Here is an 18,343-nt window from a genome sequence, read left to right on the forward strand (position 1 = left end):
AAAGGAGGGAAGGAAGGAATAAACTTAAGAAACATGCAGGAACTATATAAAGAAGACTTTCACAAAACTAAAAATCTTCTGAGAGACATTTAAAAAGGAAAAACAGCTTGAATATAAATGGAGAGCTATTCCTTGTATTGGAATAGGAAAAGCTAATATTGTAAGAATGTCAATTCTCTCTAAATTAATATGTAAATTTGTTGCAAGCCCAACAAAATATTAATTGATTTTTAAAATCAGAGTAGCTGGTTCTAAGCTTTGTGTAAATATCAAAATTCAAGCTCAGCCAGAAAAAAATTTCTGAAAAGGACACATGATGAATTTCGGCCAAGTTCTACCAGATAATGAAATATATTACAAAGCAAATGTGATTAAGCCAGATGAATGACTCATGAGAGACAATCCAGAACTGGACTCAAATGCATATGCAAATTTAGTATATGACAAAGGTGACATTTCAAAGCAAATGCATTATTCAAATAATAGTAATAATGAAACTCTTCATAGTTATAATACTTTTTTCTTATGAATGTTTTCATTTTTGTTATAATGTTATATATTTATTATATGTTATAACATTTGTTATGAATGTTACACATTTTTGTATAAAAGAATCTGTAAATTCCTAGGAGAAAATGGAAATTACTTTTATATTATGGATTGGGTAAAGCCTTTTTAACATTTACTGAGCACTTGTTGCCAAGGACTTCAAGGACTTTCTAAACACTTTACATATATTTATTTATTTGATCCCCACACTATGTTATCATCCCCATTTGACAAAGGAGAAAGCAAAGCACGAGAAGCTGAAGGAAAGTTGGCTCTTGACCCCATGGCTCAAAAGCGGCAGAGCGGAAGTACACAACTAGATAGTTTTACTCTGAAGCTTGTGTTCTCAACCATCATGATAAGCTAGCTGTGTAAGCAACCGACAAATGACCTGGAAAAGAATCAAACAAAGATGGAGCCCAGTGATGGTCCAGCTTGCTGGGCTTAATCCGTCCTTGACCTTGAAACATGGGTAATATCTGACTGCATGTGTTCACAGATGAGTCACTGTTGGCACAGGTATAAAATGTCCTGGCATTATTATCTTTTTTAAAAAATATTTTTTGTTTTTTTATTTCTTTATTTTTGGCTGCGTTGGGTCTTTGTTGCTACACATGGGCTTTCTCTAGTTGCGGTGAGCAGGGGCAACTCTTCATTGCGGTGCACAGGCTTCTCATTGCGATGGCTTATCTTTGTTGCAGAACACAGGCTCTAGGTGCGCGGGCTTCAGTAGTTGTGGCACACAGGCTCAGTAGTTGTGGCTTTTGGGCTCTAGAACACAGGCTCAGTAGTTGTGGCACACGGGCTTAGTTGCTCCCACGGTGTGTGGGATCTTCCCGGACCAGGGCTTGAACCTGTGTCCCCTGCGTTGGCAGGCGGATTCCTAACCACTGCGCCACCAGGGAAGTCCCCTTGGCATTATTATCTAACCTGTGATAATAGGGAGCAGGATGGCCCTGGTAGAGGGAAACTGTGCCCACAAGCAGGAAGTAAGAATCAGGTGATACAATGTGTGAAAAGCAGTTTTACAATCTGGTAAAGTAATTATGCTGGACCTGGCAGGACCTTACCTTGGAAATACAAAATGCCATCATAAACAACCCATGTGTTTCCCACAAAGAAGAAGAGCAAGCATACCCAACATCTGCATGCCTGATGGCGCCTGGCATGCTTTGTTTAAAGCCTGTCTATTGTGTGGGTCATAGTGTTAAAGAGAAAAACCACATGGATTTGTTGTGTTCAAGTCTATGATACCAAATCCTAGATTTAATACCTAAATTAATTGCAACTTCAACCTTCCCCAGAAATGTACTCTAAGTCAACCAGTTTGGAGTTTTCTGGTCAGCACCAGTGAGGTAATCTGTCACATCGGCTGGCCCTCTCCAACCCATTCCGGAAAAAGAAGAGACAATCTTCATGAAAAAATCATGGTCCTTCCCCCTCAAAAAACAAGAAGTCCTGGCACCAAATTACCCTTTCTTTTCTTTTGCTAATGACTTCCTTGCCCCACTCCCCTTTCTATAAAAGTCTTCCACTTTGTATTCCTCCTAGGAGTCCTACTGTTTACTAGGTGGGATGCTTCCTGATTCATGAGTCCCCTAATAAAGCCAATTAGATGTTCAAATTAACTCGGCTGAATTGTTTTTTAACAATAGTAAACTACAACTTCTGTAGGGTTGATGCATCAGGGGGCTCATTTTTGTCAACCCTCCAACCCAGTCCTCTGCAGAATTACTTATCTTACTGTCCACCCCGAATTAAATTCCCGATGGAAAAATGATTTTTGATATACATCAATCTATAAAGGTCTAGGAGAAAACATGGTGAAATTATTCTTAATATCCAGAGTGAAATAGATCTTTCCTAAACTTGAACATTAAGCTCAGATGTTATGAGGGAAAAGAGGGATCGTCTTTACTTTATTAAAATTTAAAATTTTTGTATAGAAAAAATAAAGTCAAAAGGCAAATGAAAATTAGAGAAAACATCTGTACCACCCATAGCAGACAAAAGGCTAATTTCCATAATACATTAAGAGCTTTACAAAAACAAAATGCAATACAAAACAATAATAATAATTTTTAAAAAACAATGGAATGAACAGAGGACCCAAACAAGAAGCACACTAGAAAAGAAATATAAATGGCTTAACAAATATGAGAAGATGGTCAACCTCATAATTTTAGAAAGCAATTTAAAATAAAAATGAAACACCACTATTCATCTGTTGGACAAAAATCTTTGCTAATGCACAATATTGGCGACGGAAGAGGAAGGAGACACTTTCAGACACTGAGTAGATTAACTGGTACCTCTTCTTTGGAGGGCAATTAAACATGATAATAGTAATAATAATAATAGCAATGGCTTTGTTGACTGAAAGAAAAACGCCCAACATGAGAGTTGTGAGTTTAAGTTCCATTCGGGGTCTTAGTGAGGACTATAGCCCAGGAGACAGCCACTCAGTAGCTCTGAGTAAATTGCTCCAGAGAAGTAGGGGAGGAACCAGTAGATATGCATTTTTTGGCTAGAAAATACATGCTGTCAAGCATACATCTTGGTAAAAGATTACTGCTAATCACAAACAACAGATCTCAAGTTAATGATTTAGTGCTTTTCTATATATGGGAAGATGCAAGAATCTGAGGTCATTGAAAGTCTTCCTGAGATATGCATCTTAACTATATAGGGGCCCTCTTATCTAAAGCACAGAGTGCCCTATCCTGTTTTTCATCCTGAATTCCTCTCAGGTGCAGGTGCAGGTGCACTGTCCTGCGTGGGTTGTGACTTAACCCTTAACTGGGTGATGAGTGACACTTCTTGTTCTTTTTTTTCCACAGCTTACATTTATTGAGTATTTGCTATGTTGGACAGACAATGGTCTATGTGTTTAGATATTTTAATTCATGCACTCCTCATAACAACCAAATGAAGTGGTTTCTATTGTTATCCCTATGAGAAAACTGAGGCACGTAAAGATTAAGAAACTTGATGAACAACGAGGTCCTACTGTATAGCACTAGGAACTATATTCAATATCCTGTGACAAATCGTAATGGAAAAGAATATGAAAAACAATATATATATATAAGTATAAATGAGTCACTTTGCTGTACAGAAGAAATTAACACAACATTGTAAATCAACTATACTTCAATAAAATTTTTTTTAAAAATGTGAAAAAAATAAATGAATCATACTGGAAGGGGAACAAAAAGATCAAGAAGCTTGCTCAAGATCACATGTCCAGTAAACGGAGAAGCTGGATTCAAACTCAAACAGTCTGAAAAATTCAGTTTAAAATGCCAAGCTTAACAAGGTCCATAAAAATTAAGAATGTTTACACTTATTATCTATACCCATTCATTAGAATTAGGTTTGGCTACACAACACAGAAAAGAAAATAACTATCGAGGTAAAAGTGTATTTCTCTCCCATGTAAATAAAGTCCAGTCCAAAACTGGTAGAACAGCTTGATTATATGAAGTACTTAGGAATCTGGTTCTCTCCAGCTCACCACTCACCGTCCAAAGGGTGTGGCCCTAGATCTCATAGTCCAAGGCAGCAGGTGAATTACAGGAAGGAATAAAAAATAAAGGACAAAGGCATGCACCAGTTGTCTCAAAGAAGTTTCTCAGAAGCTGCCACACTGCTTTGGCTACAAGGGAGGCTGGGAAATGTCTTAATTCTGTGCAGCCATAGGCACAGCTAAGCCTCAATAATAACCAAGGAAGAGGAGGGGAATGGATATTGAGGGGTCTCTGTCCTTCCTACTGACACCACAATTCCAGTTCTAGGAAAATTTCCAACAGACGAATGGCACATTTGTACAAAAATATATTATACTGATTATTCTCCATTTATCCTTCCAGATATATTTTTGACCCTTCTCTGCCAGCCTGTGCCCTGGGACTTGACCTCCATGGATCAGCATCATTTGGGCTTTCTTGTCTTCTGGATTCCACTTGTATTCAGCAGATGTACCAGCAGGAAACCAGAGAGCAAGAGGAGAGCGCAGCCAGGATATTTACTCTGATGGCTACAGTTTTGGCAGTGGCTACACTTTTCAATCTATGGCCACAGCTCCTGTTGGGTAACCCCTCTCGTAGGGCAAAGGGCTCACTGGCGTCTACCAACACTGCTCCCTCCCCATGTCCTTTTGTGCCTAGGGGAGGTGAGGGCTTCTCACTGTTGCTAGTTCCTGACCACTTAACCATGTAATGTTTGGTTCATTAATCCTGCCAGCACCTGTATCAACAGTCCCTCCATTATACTCTCTTCAGTTAAGCTTTGGAGGTACCACCTGCTTCCCCCTGGACTCTGGCTGATACACATATGTACAAGGATTTTTACTGCAGCATTGCTTGAAATCGCAGTAGATTAGAAACAAATTAAACATTCATCAATAGGGGTCTGATTAAATACATATAATACAATCAGAGTAGAAGTATTATGTAGCAGTTTGAAAAATAATGTCTCACTGTACTATACACTTAACATTTTAAGACGGTCGGTCTCATGTTCTATGTTCTTACCACAATTAAAAACTAGGTCTCCAGGAGCTAAAATGGAGAGCTCTTGATGGTAGGAGCTACCGACTAGTTTTAAAATATAGCTATAAATGTATATTTAGATAGGTGTACATGTGTGTTTTATATATATGCCTTTATATACTAAGATGTGTGTTTTATACATAATATGCATTTATATACTTAGAGGTTTGTGGGAAAAAACTAGAAAGTGATAATAGTGGTTACCTCTGGGGAAGAATAATGGAGGCCCAGGGCAGGACAGAGATTTACTTTCATTGAATATCCTTTTATACTATATGAATTTTTACCATGTATTATTACCCTTAAAAACAAAAGTAGTTAGGGAAAAAAATATTGCTTTCCTCAGGACACATATAGGGAAATGTAGGAATAGGACGATAACATTCCTTTGATACTGCATTACTTAATCGGGATTCCAACTTCCTCTCCTCTCCACTCTCTGTCCTCCCTTTGTCTTCTCCCCCTACACAGGGCCACACCGAGAATCCTCCTTTTAAGAAAGGGCAGCACCTCATCCCCTTGAGGCTAGTGTAGTTCTTACTGTGGCCCTCCCCGGGTGGCCATTGCTCTCACCACATTCGAGCTTTTCCATGATCCAGAATCTTCTTACCTGCTTATAGTTCTAACCATTAACCTCTCAAGGACCGGCCTCGGAGGAAATTAAACTACCTTTCAGGTTTCTGAAAAGAGATCTTACTCTTGTTTTACAGCTCTTGGAACATGGTGAATTCTGCTAGGATTGACCAAAAGGACCCTCTGGTTGAATTCAAAAGTACCAGAGTCTTGGTGTGGCTTTTGTCTTTGGATCCCATTTCTTCCTTCATTTATTGACTTAGCATCAATATATGGAGTACCTGTGTTACCTGAAAAACTGGTTTCACCTCTTGGTGAGTATCAAGCCAAAAGACACAACCAAGCCAAAGATCAGGAGAAGGAAGGATTTATTACTTGAGCAAGTAAGGAGAACACCGGGGAGATTTCCCAAAGCAGTGTCTCCCCAAACAGCAAAAGTGGGGAAATTTTAAGCTAAGGCCACATGCATATTCATGAAGGGATTTGAGGAGTGTAGGCATATTCATGAAGGGGCTTGAGCAGAGGAGAATGCCATATAGAGTTGGGGCAAAGGTCGACAGGGTCCAAGCTTTAGATGACTAAAGCCATGAGGGTCAGAAAAGGTCAACATCATCATCCCTTAGGTTCCAGTTGATCTGGTTGTTGACCTCTCAAGGGGGATTTAATTTCTGCAAAACAGCTCAAGAAAGTGCTTCAGGCTAAGCTTTACCATTGAAACAGAAAGGGGAGTCTTTACAACTGATTCGTTATCTTTGCTATTGTTCCTTCTCTTGCCTGATAACAGTGGTTTATTCTTTTGTTCCTTTAGGATCATTATTACTGAGACCTGTCAAAGGGCAAGCATTGTAGCCAGGTTTAGATCACAAAATGGCACAGGCCTAAAATGGCTTCTCTAACGTGAAAAAGCTATATCTGGTTCTTTTCCTCCAGGGACCCCTACCCTATCTGCTTATACCTGCCCTGTTCCAAAACTCTAGGAGGTACCAGAAATTAAGAAGATGAGTGAACCCTGTCCGTGAAAGATTAATTCTTATGGAGGGGACACAAAAGTGTAAGAGATGCCAATAGAAGTGAATACAGAGATTAGAGTCAGGGCTCAGAGAGAGAGTGGTTGATCGTACTCGGGAACCAGGATGGGTGACTAGAAGAACTACCTAAGAGTATGAGAGGTAGGGATGGTGGTAATAAAAGGTGGTGAGGGTGTCCTAGGAGGACAAGTGAAAGGGAAGAGCATGTAAAATAGCAGAAGCAATACAACTTGAAGCAGGACATTTAAAGTAACTTAAAACTGTTGATGGAAGATTAACACAGGAAGTCAATATGTTGAAGGTCATTGGTGTCATCCTCATCCTAGAGAGAATGAAAAGGGAAAGACGGAGGAATGGGTTAAGAGTGCCTATCACAGTCATTATTCAGGAAAGAAAAAGAAAAGAATAAATATTTGGCTCTTGTTTTAGACTGCATTAAAATGTGTTCATATTAAGATGCTGCCTTAACATTCTTGTACCTGTTGGGGGGGAAATGACATCTAGGCATGAAATAATAGGGCATATTAAAGAAACTGCTGATGGTTGTTGGGGCTAGAGCCTACAGGCATGGATAAATGGCCAGGGAATGATAAGGATGCAGTCACTGAACTGGGGGCACCACTGTAAGGAGAGTTCCAGCTCACTTGTACTCCTGGCTTCTAGATGTCTTTGAATATGTCATGTTACTGTCGGCTCTGGGAAATATCGGACTCACCTACTGGGGTATTGGAAGAATTTAGTTTAAAATGTGCATGAATGCAATTTGAAGAAAAGGTGGGAGGGGGCAGCTGTACGGGAAAGGCCTTTGCTATCATGCTGGAAGTGTGGGGAACCATGGTTCAGCCGGGCAGTGATGTAACCACTGCATGTTAGAAAGATCACTCTAGGTGGGGTATGGAGGGTGAGATCAAATATGAGACTACTGCACTGATACTAAGCAAAGCTGGAGAAGGGAGAGGCATGCAAGGAATGTTGATGCAGTAGAATCAACAAGTTACTATTTAAATGATGGGAGAGAGGGAATGGGAAGAACTGAAGAAATCTCCTAGTTTTCTGGTGACCCAACAGGTGGAGGTGTCATATGCTATAATAAAGAATAAAGACAGAGAAGGAAATTTGGGGAAAATACGTTGAGTTTGAGGTTATTTGTGGGATGGTCACATAACGAAGTCTAGGACACAGTCAAGAATGAGAATAACTTTATTTCACGCTTTTACTTGTATCCTCTTCCTCTACTCAATCTCTCTTTTCCCTGCCCTCTAATCCTTGACCCGCCTGTCTCCTTCCCACTCCAGTTTTGCATAGTTAACTCCTACTCACTCTTTAAGGATTAGCTCAAGCAACACGCCATCCAAAAAGTCCCTCATGACACATCATCTCCTTCTCACAAAGCTGAGGTAGGTGGTTTTGCCCTCATGCTCTTAAAATGCTCTACACTTGTTTGTATCATTACACCATAATGTACACGGAATTATAATTCATTTACAGGTCAGTCTCCCCTATGTGATTTTAATTTCCTTGTTGGTAGGGTCTACATCCTTATGTCTAATATCCCCAATATACAGCACAGTGGATGTATATTAAGATGGAGTAGGCTCTCAGTGGTTGTTGAATGAATGAATGAACGTCTTGAGTGGGAGAAGGAACATTTCTTTCTCTGAGACTGGAGTGGAGGTTGGAGGACGTTGAAGGTTGTAGGTGTAGGGAGCTCAGTGAGAGCTTGAAGGTTTCCATGATCTAAGTTCTATCTATGAAGTAAGAATCATTTCCCCAAAGAAAGGTGAGAAAGACATTTGGAGGAAAATGATGGAGGTTTGGAACAGCTTCTGTAAGGAGTGGGAATGGAAGGTGACCAGACATATTTAAGACTGTCAAGGAGCCTGAAGGGTCCAGCTGACATTGGCAGCCATAAAGTGATAGTGGCAGTGACCCCAAAGACTATGTGATTCCCTCCAGCAGCTCAGTGGGTTGAGTATGAGAGGAGGGGACTGAGAGTGAAACTCATCCAAGGTTCAAGACCAGCAAGGCAGATTCGTCAGAGGATGAGAGGCTCTGAAGCAAAGCGGAGTGTAGACTGGATGAAGAAGGGAAGTGGAGCCATGATGGACAAGAGACAGACAAACCAGGGTGAGGGAGTGAGGACTACAAGTCTCCCTCAGGCTGAAGAAGAGAAGTTGTGGGTAAGATAGTGGGACACCCGGTCAGGGGAGGGGATTCCAGAGTTGGACGTCTGGGTGGTGACAGAGCCCAGACTGTGGCCATGGAAGTTAGCTGCTAAAGGGACCTAGTGAGTAAGGTTGTGGGCATCCGAACAGTCAGAGAACTTTGAAGCTACGTTCTTGGACCGACATTCCCAGAACTCTGAAATTGCCTATAATAGAAGCAGGAACAAGGTGAAAAGAAGAGTAAGAACAGGATTCCAGAAAGTTCAAAGGAAAGTGGATGGTGCTCAGGGATTAAATAGGTAGAGTGAGAAGGATGGAGGCAAGAAGTTCAAGGGAGAGTAGAAAGGATTTCTGCATGAGTTGAAAGGTCACGGTCAGGAGGCGGTCATGGGGAGCCTGTAGAATACTGACCAGCCTCTCTCCTAACTCTGAAGGAGTGTTTTTCCCTACTGGAGCAACCTCTTCAACCTAAAGAGATTAGACAGCCTTTATCTTTGCTCTTTGCTCTGGCATCAGGATTCCGCTTTCAGAATCAACTTTTGGGTCCCCAATCTCATGCTCTTATTCTGTTTTTCTATGGGCATAACTCCATGTTCTAAGAAAGTTATGATGCATTTTCTCATCAAAACTAATCTGTCCTGTTTTTCACTCCTTACTGTGACTGGTAGAATCAAGTCTACGGGAAGTAAGTTGAGTTTCCTGTTAGTCGATCATGGACTGACAGGCTACTCTTCCCAATAAATATATTTGCATCTTGGAAGATCCTCCCAGAAACATAACAGCATAACCCAACTCACCCTACGAAGTCAGCAAGAAGGCAGCCTTCCTGGTGTACCTCAAAACACAAAGCTCTCTGTGTTCTAGAGTTTCTTCTTCTATGAATTTAAATCCCACATGAGCAGGTAGCCCAAAGGCAATGCTGTAATTTATTTTAAGTTAGGGAGTGAAAGAAAGATAAACTGCCAGAAAGATATTTTAAGTTGATAGGAAGAAGGGGTAGAATAACAAAGTCCTAAACCCACAGTCATTCACGCAGGACATCATAAGTTCCCAGGATTTCAGGTTAAACAACATGTGCTTTACATAGTAGAAAAGCACCAGCCTTGCCTTCCTCTTCATGCTCTGTCTGTACCTGGTCACCATGAAAGCTGCTGGACACCTAGTAAAACAACCCAGTCTATAACAGATGGAAGCTGAGTACCCATAAAATACTGTGGCAGGCATGTGTAAGCAGAGGATATGAAGTATAAAATATGGTCCCTGCTTTAAGAAACATGAAACTTAAGGGAAACCTAAGACAAATAGACACGAACAGTTAACGAACCATAAGAGTCAGAACCTGTGTTAAAGTAATACTACTTCCTGTCAGCATCGAGGATTAAACACTTTACTGCTTTGGAATTGTTAATATCGCCAACGTGTTAGAAAGTTCCCTCGAGTGCTGGAATGCTGTAGAAGGTTGGCCTTTGCTGAGCACAGACATGTCCCAAACCCGTGCATTGTGATGCCAGCCAGCCAGATCGCAGGCTCTTCATGTCCCGCTCCTTGCACGATGAGCTGCCACGTCTGTCTGTCTATGACACCACCTGGCTTAACAAAGTAGGTCACACCAGGGTTTCTGGCTCCAAGACAGTGAGCGGCCCGGGAACATGCTGTAACTGAAAGAGACCGTGAGGAGTATTTTCCGTAGAGACTTTTATGACTAAGAACGCCAAAGGAAGATTCAAACTATCATCAGTGTTTTTACCTTTAACCCATTCTCCTCTTCCTTTGTTATACAGCCTATATGCTAGTAAAATGTACAAATTCAACACATTTCTACTACCTTGACGTAGAGTGTTGTAAGAAATAACATCTTACATTGTGTAGTTCATTTACAAAATTCTTCCACACGTACGACGTCATTTGATCCTCAAAGCAAACTCCGTAGAAGTATTATTGAACCAATTGACATGGGCTTCAGTTTCACTCCACCACTAAAGCTGAGGAAGCAGTTATCTTACTCATCCTCAGGGGCAGGAGTTCCCCTCCTTGTAGAGCAGCTGAGCCTGTTCTAAATGTCACCACTCTTTCTGTCTCTACACCCTATCTCCATGTTCTAAATGTCACCACTCTTTCTATCTCTACACCCTACCTCTCTTACCTGCCGACCCTTTCTGCTGATTCTCTCCCTGGAATTCAATGCAGTTTAATAGGCGATTAATGAATGCCAACCATGGGCCAAATACAATACTACGATTTCAGATTACTAAATCGACACCTTCGAGGAACAGCCAAACTAACTAGGGAGACAGGGAAATATATCAGTGCAATATGGCAGCTATTACAAGAGAGGGATGCACAGATACCACGATAGCTCCAAGAAGGCAGTAATGAACTCTGCCTGGTAGGCTCAAGTAAGTGGCAGTTGAGCCAGTTGGAAGATGACTAAACAGGGTAGAGAGGACATTGCAGGCAGATGGAACAGTCCATGAAAAGGTAAAGGGGTAGGGAAGTGCAAGAAATTCAACTTAATTCACCTCTTATGTATATCAACACCCAATGTCATTGGAGAAAGACACACAACAGTTATCTCAGGCCCGCTGACCTCAAGTAAGGTCACAGGGCTACTCACTTACACCTCTAGACTACTACTGGGATGTTAGGGAAAAACCCGAACGAACTTTCTGCCCAACCCCATACTTCCCAAATCCTTTCTCTGCAGACCTCCAACTGTTCACTCTCTTCTTGTACCTTTGCTTCCTATTGCACTGAGAAAATGGAACCAGTGAGAAGAAAACTTGCAAAATCACCTGCTACCACATCTACCATCTTACCTGTATCTATTCCCATGTCCTCTTCTCTCACCAGCGTTAGTACGGATGACCTGTTCATCCCTGTCTGAGCCAACTCTTCTTTGGACACTGAACTTGAGGCACTCTTGCCTTCTCAAGGACACTGCTGCCAGCAATTCTCCCCCGCTCTCCTACATCATCATTTCCGTCAGCAAAATGAACAATATGAAAAGGTTGTTACTTCTCCAGTCTTAAAAAGAAAAAAAGCCCTCTTTTGACCCCACATCCTTCCCTTCCCACCCACCACTGCCTCATTTTTCTCCTTCACTTTGTAACAAAACTCCTTGAAAGAACTGCCTATCTGTTGTCTCCTCCAATTCTCTGTAGGACTCACTCCAATTAGGCTTTTCCCTAGTGCCGCGGGAACTGCTTTTGCCCTGCGGCTATGGTCTCCACTTTGCAAAATCCAATGATCATTTCTTTGACCTCGCATCCTACTTGACCTGCCATCAGCACTTGACCCACTTGATCTCTCCCTCCTTGAAACACATTCTTCACTTGGCTTCCAGGACCTGACGTCCTCCTGAGATCGCTCCTCCTCCTTCGGTGGCCACTCCCTCCAGGTTCCTTTGCTCGTTCCTCCGCATCAGCCAGAACTTTAAGAGCTAGAACCTCCAGGGCTCGGTCCTTGTACTTGTTTTCCTCATTTACTCGGACTGCCTAGGTGATCTCATCCAATCTCACAGCTTTATTTTTTTTAATTTTTTTTCCCTCATAGCTTTAAATACCAAGTAAACCACCCATGAGTCCCATCCGAACGTCTCCTTTAACTCCAGACACCAATGGCATACTCAAAATGTAAGCTTGGATGTCTGACAGGCATCTCAAAATCACCATGTTAAAAAAACAACTCCTGCTATTTTCTCTAAAACCCACCCTTGCCACGATCTCTATCTAATGCAAATTGAAACGATCTCCAACCTGTAGCTCAGGCCAAAAACCTTGGTGTCATCCTTGACGCCTCTTGTTTTCTCATACCCCACATTCAATCCACTGGCAAATCCTATCATCTCCGCCTTTAAAATACACACAGAATCATAACCCTTCTCACTGGCTCTACCACTCTCATCCTGGTGTAAGCCAGAGTCATTTCTGGATTATTACAATACTTTCTTTTTCGTTTCTTTGCTTACCCTCTGCCTCCCACCCCATTCAACTCTCCAGAGAGTAGCCAGGGTGATTCTTTTAAAATGTAAAATAGATCAGGGCCCTCAATGGCCTTTCCATGTCGCCTAGGATAAAAGCCAAAGTCCTTTCAATGACCTGCGCCTCCCAGCCATCTGCCTCTCCCGTCCACCCCCCAACCACCCAAGCTCTCTGACTAAAGAAATGGATGAGCAAGGAATTCCCCAGTGGTTAAGACTCGGTGCTCTTACTGCCAGGGCCCAGATTCCATCCCTGGTCAGGGAACTAAGATCCTGCAAGTCATGTGGCACGGCCAAAAAAATAAAAAATACAATAAATGAATGAGTAAAGGAGTAAATGGGTGTATGTTAGGGGAGAGGAAGCTGGTTTGAGCGTGACACTAGAGAGTGAGTCAGGGGATGAACAACCTTTTTAACAAAGCCAAGGAGTTCAGACTTTATTTGAATACAGTGGGTAGTCCTCAAAGTTGAAGAACTTTCCTATGATAACTATCTCCAGTAAACTCTCTGTTTTAGGATCCAATTCACATGTCACATTTTATACAAATCCTGACTTTTTTTCTCTACTAATCTCCCATCTGCACCCAGAAATCCAGCCACAGCAAACTCCTTGCTGCTCCTGTGATATGTCACATTTTCAAAGTTCCATGCCTTTGCCCTCTCTGTTCCTTCTGCCTGGAATGCCCTTCCTTACTTCGTCTGTCTGAAACAGGTCTACTCAACCTTCTGGACTCAGCTCAAGTGCCATCATCTTTATGAATTACTCCCTGACCACCCCAGAGAGTGATAAGTTTTCTTCTTTGGGCTTCCAGAGTATATTTTACCCACCTCTACTATAGATTTTATCACCTTATATAGTTATCATTTACATATTGTCAAGTCCCTGGAGGACAGGGTCCATGACCAATTCTTTCTTTTTTTTTTTGAATTTTATTTTATTTATTTTTTATACAGCAGGTTCTTATTAGTTATCTATTTTATACATATTAGTGTATATATGTCAATCCCAATCTCCCAATTCATCCCACCACCACCAACCCCCACCCCCGCCACTTTCCCCCATTGGTGTCCATACATTTGTTCTCTACATCTGTGCATGACCAATTCTTGATGGGACCCCTGCACTTTGCACACACTGTGTCTTCAATCTAGTAGATGTTCAATGCCTGTTTGTTGAATGAAAAGGAGCCAGTAAAATGGAATGAAAATTAGTAGAAAAAATATATAAGAGAAACCAGGAGAGTAAGATGTCTTTAAAACCAAAAGAAGGATTTTCAAGAAGTAAGGAGTACTTGAGAGATTTAAATAAGCTGACAGCTGTCATTATATTTAAGGAGATTTAGAGACATAATAGTCAAGGTTCAGTAGCATATGACAGAAATTATCTTATATGTAAGCAGTGATTTAATAGGAGGAACATTAGAAGGGCTAGATAAGTGGTGTCTAGATTCCAGGACAACACGGCAGAATTGTTGTTCTGCCAGAGTGACTCCAACCTCTGCCACAATGGGAAAGCTGAAAACAAGAAGGCTATCACCGGAACTGCTGGCTCCAGAGCCAGTGCACCTGCTAGATCTGCACCAACAAAAACAGACGTCCTACACCCTGCCTCTGGATACAAATGACTGCCTCTAAATCCCTGCTAATGCTGCCGAGGAAAATACATCTCCGTGACTATGTATATTTCTACTGCTGTATAACAACCTATCACAAACTTTTTACCCCAAACTCAACTATTATCCCAATTTGATAGGTCCAAAGTCCAGGCAGGGTTCTCTGCTTGGATCTCACCAGGCAGAAGTCAAGGTGTCAGCAGACTGGGTTCTCATCTGGGTTCTCATTCTTGGAAGAATCTCCTTCCAAGCTCATTTGGGTTTGGCAGAATTCAGTTCCTTACGGTTGTAGGACTGAGGTCTTTGTTTCCTGACTATTGGCCAGAGGTGACTCTTAACTTTTAGAGGCCATTCACAGCTCCTTCCATGGGCCTCTTTACAGGCTCTCTCACAACACCATAGCTGGCAGCAAGATCCCTCAAATGGAATCCTCCTCACACTAATTCCTCTGACTTCCATTACTGCCTTTGGCCAGAGAAAACTCTCTGCTTTTAGATGGGCTTATGTGATGAGATTAGGTCCATCCAGATAATCTCTCTATTTTAAGATCAACTGCGTCATATAACATAACAAAATCATGGGAGTGGTATCTCACCATTTTCACAGGTTCCCAGCATTAGGGTATGGAAACTTGGGGACTATTTTCAGAATTCTGCTCACCACATTGTGTTTGCCAGAAAAAGCAGTAGAACCAATAGATGCATCTTTCACCTTCTGAATTAGTTGGGATTCTCCAGAGAAACAAAACCAATAAGATGTATATCTACATGGATAGGGATTTATTTACTTATTTTTTAACATCTTTACTGGAGTATAATTGCTTTACAATGGTGTGTTAGTTTCTGCTGTATAACAAAGTGAATCAGCTATACATATACATATACCCCCATATTTCCTCCCTCTTGCATCTCCCTCCCACCCTCCCTATCCCACCCCTCTAGATGGACACAAAGCACTAAGCTGATCTCCCTGTGCTATGTGGCTGCTTCCCACTAGCTATCTATTTTATATTTGGTGGTGTATATATGTCCATGCCACTCTCTCACTTCATCCCAGCTTACCCTTCCCCCTCCCCGTATCCTCAAGTCCATTCTCTACACCTGCGTCTTTATTCCTGTCCTGCCCCTAGGTTCTTCAGAACCTTTTTTTTTTTTTTAGATTCCATATATATGTGTTAGCATACGGTACTAGTTTTTCTCTTTCTGGCTTACTTCACTCTGTATGACAGTCTCTAGGTCCATCCACCTCACTACAAATAACTCAATTTCGTTTCTTTTTATGGCTGAGTAATATTCCATTGTATATATGTGCCACATCTTCTTTATCCATTCATCTGTCGATGGACACTTAGGTTGCTTCCATGTCCTGGCTATTGTAAATAGAGCTGCAATGAACATTGTGGTACATGACTCTTTCTGAATTATGGTTTACTCAGGGTATATGCCCAGTAGTGGGATTGCTGGGTCGGATAGTAGTTCTATTTTTAGTTTTTTAGGGAACCTCCATACTGTTCTCCATAGTGGCTGTATCAATTTACATTCCCACCAACAGTGCAAGAGCATTCCCTTTTCTCCACACCCTCTCCAGCATTTATTGTTTGTAGATATTTTGATGATGGCCATTCTGACCGGTGTGAGGTGATACCTCATTGTAGTTTTGATTTGCCTTTCTCTAATGATTAGTGATGTTGAGCATCCTTTCATGTGTTTGTTGGCAATCAGTATATCTTCTTTGGAGAAATGTCTATTTAGATCTTCTGCCCAGTTTTGGATTGGGTTGTTTGTTTTTTGATGTTGAGCTGCATGAGCTGCCTGTATATTTTGGAGATTAATCCTTTGTCAGTTGCTTCATTTGCAAATATTTTCTCCCATTCTGACGGTCGTCTTTTCGTCTTGTTTATGGTTTCCTTTGCTGTGCAAAAGCTTTGAAGTTTCATTAGGTCCCATTTGTTTATTTCTGTTTTTATTTCCATTTCTCTAGGAGGTGGGTCAAAAAGGATCTTGCTGTGATGTATGTCATAGAGTGCTCTGCGTATGTTTTCCTCTAAGAGTTTTAGAGTGTCTGGCTTTACATTTAGGTCTTTAATCCATTTTGAGTTTATTTTTGTGTATGGTGTTAGGGAGTGTTCTAATTTCATTCTTTTACATGTAGCTGTCCAGTTTTCCCAGCAAGAGACTGTCTTTTCTCCATTGTATATTCTTGCCTCCTTTATCAAAGATAAGGTGACCATAGGTGCGTGGGTTTATCTCTGGGCTTTCTATCCTGTTTCATTGATCTATATTTCTGTTTTTGTGCCAGTACCATACTGTCTTGATTACTGTCACTTTGTAGTATAGTCTGAAGTCAGGGAGCCTGATTCCTCCAGCTCCGTTTTTCTTTCTCCAGATTGCTTTGGCTATTCGGATAGACAGGGATTTATTATAAAGAACTGGCTCACACAATTGTAGGGGCTGAAAAGTCCCAAGGTCTGCAGGGTGAGCTAGTAAGCTGGACACCCAGGAGAGCTGATGGTGTAGTTCTAGCCTGAAGAACTCACAGCCTTGAGACCCAGGAAGAGCTGATGTTTCAGTTTGAGTCTGAAAGCAGAAAGAAACCAATATTCCAGTTTGAAGGCAGTCAGCTCTTACTTGTGGGAGGGTCAGCTTTTTTATTCTATTCAGGTCTTTAACTGATTGGATGACGCCCACCTACTTTAGGGAGGGCAATCTGCTTTACTCAGTCTACCAATTCAAATGTTAATCTCATCCAAAACACCCTCACAGACACTTAGAATAATGTTTAAGCAAATACCTGGGCACCCTGTGACCCAGTCAAGTTGACACATAAAATTAACCATCACACTTTCCAAATCTTGTGCAAGTACATTCAAATGGATGAACCTAAGTCCCAACCAGAACCTTAGCTTCAGAGAGGCAGACAGTTCAGGAAGGTGTATTAGAATAGTGTCTTTCAACATCTTGACCCCAACCTACCTTAAGAAACACATATTTCATTACAACCCTATGTAAGCATGCATCTATACATATAAATAAATGAAACAAAATTCCATGAAACATTGTTTATCCTTACTAAGTGTAATGCACTCTGATATTTTCTCTATGGTTCTATTTCATTTTAACCACACTGATCTTGATCCACTGAGTGGTTTCATGACCTTCCAAAAACAAGGCATCATTAGGAAGGTGGACTGATTTTGAGGGTCCATCTACTGTATCCATTACAAGTAAACTTTGGGAAGCAATTTTCCTTCAGTTATATGTCTCATAATGTCTGGTATGTAACACCATGTTTGTTCAGTGGAATTGAATATAGACAATAGCTGTTAATTCAATTTGGAGAAGATTGAGAAAAGTCTGAATCCTTATATAGGGATAGGTCCATAACTATCCAATAAAATCAAACAATGGGTATCAAGTGATGCCCTTTTGCTGTTCCTTATCCCGATTCAGGAAAGCTAAATTTGCAAATCCACTGGAACATATGGGGCCTATTTTTCAGGGAGAAGAATGACTACCAATGGATGTTCACATGCAAAGTGCAGACATGACTAAATATAATATTATCAATAGGTGTTGAAGCATGTAGAAATTGTCAACTTCTGTCCCACTTATAATAAGTGCTTAATGACTGACGTGGATTATCATGTCACAAGGTAAGACAAAATTTAGAGAATGTTGTTATTCAGACAACACTGACCTTTCAACAACTATGTCGGGTTTCATATTTCTGTTAACACGCCCTTCATGGTGAACTGCCCTTCTGCAGTAGGAAAGGCCCCAAGGAATTTTCCATCATTCAAACTCGCTTAGAAAAGTGTTCTCCAGTGAAATGAATTACTTGTTTATATGCATGATTTTTGTTATTTGGATAAGCAGTAGACATA

The sequence above is a fragment of the Balaenoptera musculus genome, chromosome 9, assembly GCF_009873245.2.
Source record: "Balaenoptera musculus isolate JJ_BM4_2016_0621 chromosome 9, mBalMus1.pri.v3, whole genome shotgun sequence".
Classification (NCBI taxonomy): Eukaryota; Metazoa; Chordata; class Mammalia; order Artiodactyla; family Balaenopteridae; genus Balaenoptera; species Balaenoptera musculus.